Here is a 10,430-nt window from a genome sequence, read left to right on the forward strand (position 1 = left end):
ACAGAAAATGTGACCAACCTGCTGGGTCAAAAGTATACATACAGCAATGTTAATATTTGGTTACATGTCCCTTGGTAAGTTTCACCGCAATAAGGCGCTTTTGGTAGCCATCCACAAGCTTCTGGTTGAATTTTTGACCACTCCTCTTGACAAAATTGGTGCAGTTCAGCTAAATTTGTTGTTTTTCTGACATGGACTCGTTTCTTCGACATTGTCCACACGTTTAAGTTAGGACTTTGGGAAGGCCATTCTAAAACGTTAATTCTAGACTGATTTAGCCATTCCTTTACCACTTTTGATGTGTGTTTGGGGTCATTGTCCTGTTGGAACACCCAACTGCGCCCAAGACCCAACCTCCGGGCTGATGATTTTAGGTTGTCCTGAAGAATTTAGAGGTTTTTCATTGTCCCATTTACTCTCTGTAAAGCACCAGTTCCATTGGCAGCAAAACAGGCCCAGAGCATAATACTACCACCACCATGCTTGACGGTAGGCATGGTGTTCCTGGGATTAAAGGCCTCACTTTTTCTCCTCCAAACATATTGTGGCCAAACAGCTCAATTTTTGTTTCACGAATGTTTTTTGGTGACCAACAAGTATGTGCTCCAATCACTCTATCACAAAAAAATAAGTTGTAGAAATTATTGGAAACTCAAGACAGCCATGACATTATGTCCTTTACAAGTGTATGTAAACTTTTAATGGCGTCTGTATGTTTTTTTATATTTGTTTGTTTTAGTTATGTTATATTTGTTATTTAGAATTTGACATAGTGCAGAACAAAAATTGTTTGAACAAACTAAAGAGTGACATTTTTTTTGTGGCTGGTCAGGGGCCTCAAAATACAATTGTATGTACAATTTAGAGTCTCTATTTAACTCACCGTGTCCAGAGAAAGGTACGAACCCGGATTTAAACCCAGAAGCGCCTGGCTGCGAGGCAGATGTTCTATGCTCCACCGGCCTGTTGTTGTAAAAACAAGAGTTTAATGATAGTGTACACAAAGAGCCACCGTCTTCATTTGCTGATCCGTTCTTGCCGCCGCCGCCAATATACCTGATTTCTGTGGAAAATATCACAATACAAAGAAGAAAACAAATGTTTCTATCAACTGCACATTAGCTGTAAATGATGTCACTAAGTGACAGGACCAACTAAGTGACATCATTCACAGCTCAGCATGATGTTTGTTTGGTGTAATAATGACAGATAACCTCTTTGTAACAGTCCTGTCATACAAAAAGTGAAAATAAACTAATAATAAACTGAAGGAAGCTGATTATGTTATGCTTAAAAACATTCAATTAGCATGCCTTTAAAAAGACATGTGTTAGCTAACGCTAGCGGTTGTATTAGCATGTCAGCAAGAAGCACATTCGAGTAAGAAGTTCCACTGCTAGAACTTACTAACGTGTACATAAATTGTTAACATCCAAAAATCAGTATTAGTATTATAATGTATTAAAAATGTATGTAAAAATTATGACTATTACTTACCCATGTTATTCTAACTGGTGACCGACTGTTTACCAACATTCACAATAAAAAAAAAAAAGTTGAACTAATTACGTGATTTTTTTTCATTATTTTGTTTGAAGACTACTTGAACCCTTTATGAACAATATTAAACATGCACAATGATGTATTAACCCAATTTACTGTTAGCCTCACCTGTTGTGTCAACGTGTTTGTGTTTGACAGGCCACTTCTTGCAAAGAAAAAATAAAAGTATACCACATTTAAAAAAATACTTATTCAAAAGCTCACATCGTGTTGTATCGGCTGTTGTAAGAACTTTCGTTGTATTTTATATGTTATTAATGTCGGGCGGAAACATGCAGGTGACGAGTGTTGAATGTGCTGATACGAAACAAAAGTTCATTGCGGGTGACGACGGAAGCGTCTTAGAGAGTGACAAGGCACACAAGCGCCCTCTGTCAAACACATGAAAAACATTGTTCTTTTCGGCGACCTGTCGGGGAGAGGACAAGTCAACGACACCTGCATCTAAAATATGTTAGTGTCCTAGTAAAAATAAAATGTTTAAAAGCTATTTTTAAACACTTGTAGGTGCCGCAAAAAAGATGCACTTTTTATCCTTACCGCTAGATGGCAGACTGTCCTAACATGAGAGACACGAGACGATCTACGACCCACTGGATAAATAATTGTACAAGAAACTGACCTCCAATTTTGTAATAAATAAATAAATAAATAAATAAGATATATAAATATATATATATATATATATATATATATATATACACATTTTGTTTTGTTATAATGGAGATATTTTTCAAGAACAATAAAGCAAATGTCCAATTAATTCAAAGTGCGTCCCATTATCAGAAAAGGGTTTAACAAAACAATTAGGTATTCATACATGGATTTTTACTGAGATTATATTCTGTTTTATAAAACCCAGGGCATTATTTAAAATCGTTTTTAATCATATTTATTTTTATATTGTTTTTATATTTTTGTTTTTATTCAGTCATTGGTGGAGCTAAGGATAATATTTGAGTATTGTTTTGAATATTGTTGTGCAGCACTTTGGAAACATTCTTGTTTAAATGTGCTATACAAATAAAGTGAATTGGATTGGTAGCTGAGATAGGCTCCAGCGCCCCCCGCGACCCCAAAGGGAATAAGCGGTAGAAAATGGATGGATGGATGGATTGGATTGGGCCCTGCGATGAGGTGGCGACTTGTCCAGGGTGTACCTCGCCTTCCGTCCGATTGTAGCTGAGATAGGCCACGCCCCCTCCAGCTCCATGCGGACCTGAGTGAGGACAGCCTTTTTTTATGACGGGAGGACAACAGGGTGACAAGAACTAAATCATCCAGACTAGAGATAAATTGTATTATTATGTTTGTCTTACCTAAAAATAAATATATTTATTAATAAAAAAAATAAAAAAATACATATTTACTATATTTTGCTAAAAACATCAAAATTAATTGTATTTTTATTTGTATTTTTTCTGACTCCTTATTACATCCAGCCATAGAATTATACATTAAAATAAACATATTGGAAATAATTAATTTTAAATGATCATAATAATTCATTTAAAATGACCATATTTAATTATTAAAATGATTGCTTGTTTATCAACAACTTTAGCATTTTATTCATTACATTTTGAAGCTCTCAGAAGCCAAGTTATGTTATATTCCTTAAGATTTATTTATGCGAGTTTGAAGTATCAATTATCTAAATACAGTTTTGTTTGCATATTTTCAAGATGTATACATATATACATATATATATATATATATATATATATATATATATATATATATGTATGTAAATATATATGTATGAAATACTTGACTTGGTGAATTCTAGCTGTCAATATACTCCTCCCCTCTTAACCACGCCCCCGCCCTCAACCACGCCCCCCCCCCCTTCCGAAATCAGAGGTCTCAAGGTTGGCAAGTATGGCTGTGACACCTCACCGAACACCTCTGTGGGCATAAACGGGTCATCAGCTGGGGACCACCATTCATCAACGTTTCGCTCCTTTAACCCCAGAACGTCTCATGGTTGCGGAGCGATGGCAGGGATATCTCCCTGCCACCCCCCTGCTGATGTCCTAGGTGTTTGCCCCCCAACTCTTATGCTTCCTCCTTAGCCACAGCCAGAAGCTGCCTTTGTCCGCCTCCTCGGCCAGCTCTTTCATGGCTTTCCGATGCCCCGCTCCTGTGCATCCAATGTCTCGGAGTAGGCGGGCAGTTGAGGAACCCACGAAGCCCCTACACCCCACTTCCACAGGACAGATGACAGCTTTCCAGCCAGCCTCCCTGCACTCTGCTGCCAGGTCAGAGTACTTGGCTCACTTCCGCTCATAAGCAGCCTCCAACCCCCCCTCCCATGGGACAGTGAGCTCGACCAGAAGAACCGTCCTGCAAGCCTCTGACCAGAAGACCAGGTCTGGTCGTAGCGATGTTTCGACGATCTCCCTGGGGAACTGGAGCTGCTTCCCCAGGTCGACCCTCATGCTCCACTCATTTCCTGATGAGAGGAGTCTAACTGTAGCTCTCTGGCAGGGGTGTTTGGCACCCTCCCCAGCCCTCGCGAATTGGATGGGATGTCTGGCTGGAGCGGGAGGTCTGCCATTCGCCTCCTTTCTGCAGGTCTCTAACACCTCTGCCAGCTTTTCCAGGACTTGGTCGTGTCGCCATCTGTAGCGGCCTTGCGACAACGCTGTCGTGCAGCCCGACAGGATGTGCTGGAGGCTTGCGTTGATGGTGTTGCAGAGGGGACAGGTCTCCTCGGCACCAAACCATTGGTGGAGGTTTCGGGGACAAGGCAAGGTGTCGTACCTTGCTCTGATCAGGAAGCTGAGCCTGGCTTGGGGGATCTTCCACAGATCAGACCATGACATAGTCCTGTCTGTGAGACCTTCCCACAATGTCCAACGACCTTGCTGGCCCTGGGACACCGCTTTGATGTTTAGGCGTTCCTACTCATTTCTTGCCACTTCTGCCACCACCATGGATCTCCGGTCTTCTTTGGAAGCCTTTGACCAGAACAAGGGAGCCTCGCCACTCCCAAGGCCCGCTCGACCTTCCTGAACTCTGCCGACCACTTCACGGTGCTTCAGCCTGCAGATCGCCGTGTCGACCTCTTCTTGGGCTTTCCACTTTCTTCCTGTTCTTATCTGGGTTCTCGCTGCTCTCACCAGCTGGTCAGTGGATTCCCTCAGTTCCAGCACCAGCCGAGCCTTCTCTTGCTTGCATCCCAGGCTGATGGATCGCAGTGGTAGTTGAAGAGAGTTCCTACCAAAGAGGCCTACGTCTGAAAGGCACCTTGGTAGTCCCAGCCACTTTCTGATGAACGAGTTTGCCACCCTGTCCATCTTGCTTACCACCGAGGAGGGGATTTTCAAGCATGTTATGAGTTCATATAAAGCATTAAGGTTGTGAGTATATATGTACACATACAGGTAAAAGCCAGTAAATTTGAATATTTTGAAAAACTTGATTTATTTCAGTAATTGCATTCAAAAGGTGTAACTTGTACATTATATTTATTCATTGCACACAGACTGATGCATTCAAATGTTTATTTCATTTAATTTTGATGATTTGAAGTGGCAACAAATGAAAATCCAAAATTCCGTGTGTCACAAAATTAGAATATTACTTAAGGCTAATACAAAAAAGGGATTTTTAGAAATGTTGGCCAACTGAAAAGTATGAAAATGAAAAATATGAGCATGTACAATACTCAATACTTGGTTGAAGCTCCTTTTGCCTCAATTACTGCGTTAATGCGGCGTGGCATGGAGTCGATGAGTTTCTGGCACTGCTCAGGTGTTATGAGAGCCCAGGTTGCTCTGATAGTGGCCTTCAACTCTTCTGCGTTTTTGGGTCTGGCATTCTGCATCTTCCTTTTCACAATACCCCACAGATTTTCTATGGGGCTAAGGTCAGGGGATTTGGCGGGTCAATTTAGAACAGAAATACCATGGTCCGTAAACCAGGCACGGGTAGATTTTGCGCTGTGTGCAGGTGCCAAGTCCTGTTGGAACTTGAAATCTCCATCTCCATAGAGCAGGTCAGCAGCAGGAAGCATGAAGTGCTCTAAAACTTGCTGGTAGACGGCTGCGTTGACCCTGGATCTCAGGAAACAGAGTGGACCGACACCAGCAGATGACATGGCACCCCAAACCATCACTGATGGTGGAAACTTTACACTAGACTTCAGGCAACGTGGATCCTGTGCCTCTCCTGTCTTCCTCCAGACTCTGGGACCTCGATTTCCAAAGGAAATGCAAAATTTGCTTTCGTCAGAAAACATGACTTTGGACCACTCAGCAGCAGTCCAGCTGGTGTCGGTCCACTCTGTTTCCTGAGATCCAGGGTCAACGCAGCCGTCTACCAGCAAGTTTTAGAGCACTTCATGCTTCCTGCTGCTGACCTGCTCTATGGAGATGGAGATTTCAAGTTCCAACAGGACTTGGCGCCTGCACACAGCGCAAAATCTACCCGTGCCTGGTTTACGGACCATGGTATTTCTGTTCTAAATTGGCCCGCCAACTCCCCTGACCTTAGCCCCATAGAAAATCTGTGGGGTATTGTGAAAAGGAAGATGCAGAATGCCAGACCCAAAAACGCAGAAGAGTTGAAGGCCACTATCAGAGCAACCTGGGCTCTCATAACACCTGAGCAGTGCCAGAAACTCATCGACTCCATGCCACGCCGCATTAACGCAGTAATTGAGGCAAAAGGAGCTCCAACCAAGTATTGAGTATTGTACATGCTCATATTTTTCATTTTCATACTTTTCAGTTGGCCAACATTTCTAAAAATCCCTTTTTTGTATTAGCCTTAAGTAATATTCTAATTTTGTGACACACGGAATTTTGGATTTTCATTTGTTGCCACTTCAAATCATCAAAATTAAATGAAATAAACATTTGAATGCATCAGTCTGTGTGCAATGAATAAATATAATGTACAAGTTACACCTTTTGAATGCATTTACTGAAATAAATCAAGTTTTTCAAAATATTCTAATTTACTGGCTTTTACCTGTATATACTCACATGCACACCGTTATTAACACATACATACATACTTACCTACGCTCCCACATACATACACAAATACAGTACATACATACATACTCAAAGTTCGTACATCCACACGCACATTCACTGTACAAACTTACATATACATTCACTGTACAAATATACATATACACATACATGTACATATACATTCACTGTACAATCATACATATACGATAGTGATGAATTTGGAGAGAGGAAAAACATTCCCAAACATTCGGAAAATACAAAATAAAAGTTGACTGTTCTTGTTCTAGAAATGTGTACTTCAGATGTTGTACAACATAAATAGGGACAACGTTTTAGGAATAAAACTCTCTGGACTCTTACTATTATGTTGGATCCACTATGGACTGGACTCTCACAATATTATGTCAGACCCACTCGACATCCATTGCATTCGGTCTCCCCTAGAGGAGGGGGGGTTACCCACATATGCGGTCCTCTCCAAGGTTTCTAATAGTCATTCACATCGACGTCCCACTGGGGTGAGTTTTTCCTTGCCCTTATGTGGGCTCTGTACCGAGGATGTCATTGTGGCTTGTGCAGCCCTTTGAGACACTTGTGATTTAGGGCTATATAAATAAACATTGATTGATTGATTGATTGATTGAAAACTTATACAATTTGAAAATAATTTCCAACCTCATTTTGAATCAATTCAAAATGGCTCATTATTATTACGGTAGATATAGAAATTGTCATGTAGGGTATTATTTATAAATAAATAAATAAAAACACAAATGTTTCTAAAATACATAATTGTTCTCATGCTAGTAAAAATAAAACCATCATAAACTTCCATGTATTCAACCATGTGCATGCAACATGAAAGACACCGGGGTGTGCATGCAGTCTTGTGATTGGTCCGAACGTCCTGGCCCTATGACCACGTCACGACTAAAAATGTTGAGTCATATGTCCAATCCGTCTGAGCCTGAAGACAATGAAGGCCTAAGAGTTGGCGGTCTGTTGCACCGTCTAACCCAGTTGCAAGCAAACATCGGCGCAGGATCAGCTTGCTGGGGGGAGAAAAATCAATAGAATTCTAATATTAGTGTTTTTATTGCATTCAACACAAGGTCATACATGATGTGCATGACAACAAGTTCTCATATGTAGAGGGTTTTCTTTGGGTGAGCGCTACTGCATTTAAATGTTGGTTATATAAAGCAAATAATTCTAACAGTGAATGCTCTAAATCTGGGTTTGTCAACCATAGGGCTGGGGTCCAGTGGTTGGCCACGAGTGCTCCCAAAAGGGCCACCAAAGAATAGCTGTTTCTCAGCCGTGGTCCGTTCGGGGCGCAGTGGTACTCCGTTGTAATACACTTTTCTACCACTTGTGGCAGTAATGACAACATCAAACAAACAGAAGAAGTCTGGAGCTAAAGTCATAGAGAAGTTTCTTAAGCGCCAAAAATATGGCTAAAGTGGTGAGAGCTGTATTTTCATTTGCACTTTAAATTTCATTTAGTTTATTTAGGAAAAATCTTAATATTTATTATTAATCAAGTTAGGATATATATTTTAGCACTGCATATTTATGTCATCAGTTGATTTGATTTGTATATATTTTTCTAATCAGCCTGACTTAAACCTTGATATTATTTTTGGTGATTAACAAATGCTCATTTGACAAGAATTTACCTGCTAAAGTATAAGTCAATTAGATGTCATTCTTGAAAGTAAAAAAATGTTAAGAACTAGGGATATCCGATATTGTCCAACTCTTAATTACTGATACTGATATCAACCGATACCGATATATACAGTCGTGGAATTAACACATTATTATGCCTAATTTGGACAACCAGGTATGGTGAAGATAAGGTCTTTTTTTAAAAAATAATAGAATAAAATAAGATAAATAAATTAACAAAAATTTCTTGAATAAAAAAGAAAGCAAAACGATATAAAAACAGTTACATAGAAACTGGTAATTAATGAAACTGAGTAAAATTAACTGTTAAAGGTTAGTACTATTAGTGGACCAGCAGCACGCACAATCATGTGTGCTTACGGACTGTATCCCTTGCAGACTGTATTGATATATATTGATATATAATGTAGGAACCAGAATATTAATAACAGAAAGAAACAACCCTTTTGTGTGAATGAGTGTAAATGGGGGAGGGAGGTTTTTTGGGTTGGTGCACTAATTGTAAGTGTATCTTGTGTTTTTTATGTTGATTTAATAAATAAATAAATAAAAAATAAAATAAAAAAACGATACCGATAATAAAAAAAACCCGATACCGATAATTTCCGATATTACATTTTAAAGCATTTAAGAACCTCTGTTTTAAATTACACAAGAAGTTACCAGGATCTTGAAAAAAATGGAAAGGCCCAACATTTAATATTTTTTTAATTTTAAGTTTTCATCTTTAAACACACAGGTATGAAAACTCAAAGCCTATGGGCCCCGTCTGGCCCGCCACATCATTTTATGTGGCCCGCGAAAGCCTGGAAATAATAAACATCAACGTAGTATTTTATCTTTTCGGACTAAACATATGCGTTCTTTACATTTAGACAGAAACAACTGCATGTGCTGCATGTATTTTTATTCAGTATTATCAAATAATGTAACAAATATTATCATTAGAGATGTCCGATAATATCGGCCTGCCTATCGGTTTTTGTCTTATCAGTATCGTTTTTTGTTTGTTTGTTTTTTTATTAAATCAACATAAAAAAAATAAAATTGAAATGTATTTATCTTATTTTTAATTTTTAAAAGGACCTTACCTTCACCATACCTTGTTGTCCAAATTAGGCATAATAATGTGTTAATTCCACGACTGTATAAATCGGTATCGGTTGATATATGTATCGGTTGATATCGGTATCGGTAATTAAAGAGTTGGACAATATCGGAATATCGGATATCGGCAAATAGCCATTATCGGACATCCCTATGTAAATAACATGAACAACATTATTATGATTTATGACAGATTAATATATCAGTCAAGCAGATATATGAGTATGTATTTTAATTTTTAGAAAATGTTGGTAATGTATGATAAATTATCATACATTACCAACATTTTCTAAAAATTAAAATTATTGTTCTTATTCATTATCAATTGTCAAAATTTTATTTTTTAGAAAATGTTGGTAATGTATGATCAATTATCATACATTACCAACATTTTCTAAAAATTGAAATACATACTCAAATATCTGCTTGACTGATATATTAATCTGTCATAAATCATAATAATGTTGTTCGTGTTATTTTGTAATGTTAGTTACATTTGTGTGACTTAAGGTTGGAAAGTAGTTATCATCTGTAAGAATAATGAAAAACTATTAATGTTGTGTTTCCTAAGCAACAAATACTATATTATCATGCATTACAAGCTTTTTTTTTTCCGTTAAAATAAAAATAAATCTCTGATTGACTTATAATTTAAAAGGAAGTTACCAATTAAATTGTGAATTGTAACAGTAAAACAAAAAAACCCCAGCTGCTATAGTTGCCAGAATTTTCCCATTAAAAATGGCAGTTGTACAGTTTGAGTTTTATGATTAAAAAAAACAGTGGTACCATTTTTCCCTTTACAGTAATATGCTGTAAATAATAAAAACACAAAACATTGTATGATAATATTTTATTTAGATTTTTTCGGTATATATTTACACATACGTATATACATATAGGTGTATATAAATATATATATGTGTATATATATATATATATATATAAATATATATATATATATATACACACATACATATATGTATACACATATATATATACACATGTATATATATATATATATACGTATTGTATATATATACATGTAGATATGTGTATATATATATACATATACATACA

At 37.7% G+C, this 10,430-nt stretch overlaps 1 protein-coding gene across 1 annotated transcript in view; it reads right to left on the bottom strand.

Annotated features, from left to right (window-relative positions):
- ttll10 (tubulin tyrosine ligase-like family, member 10) overlaps window positions 1–1,792 on the bottom strand; it is a 109,767-nt gene extending 107,975 nt beyond the window's left edge. The window contains exons 1-2 of the mRNA XM_061975225.2: window positions 1,672–1,792; window positions 884–963 (exon numbers count right to left, since the gene is read on the bottom strand). The gene's annotated coding sequence lies outside the window, so the exon portion shown is untranslated. The remainder of the gene's footprint in view (window positions 1–883; window positions 964–1,671) is intronic.
- Between the last annotated feature and the right edge of the window lie 8,638 nt (window positions 1,793–10,430).

Source organism: Nerophis lumbriciformis, linkage group LG01 (assembly GCF_033978685.3).
Source record: "Nerophis lumbriciformis linkage group LG01, RoL_Nlum_v2.1, whole genome shotgun sequence".
In the NCBI taxonomy this organism is placed as follows: Eukaryota; Metazoa; Chordata; class Actinopteri; order Syngnathiformes; family Syngnathidae; genus Nerophis; species Nerophis lumbriciformis.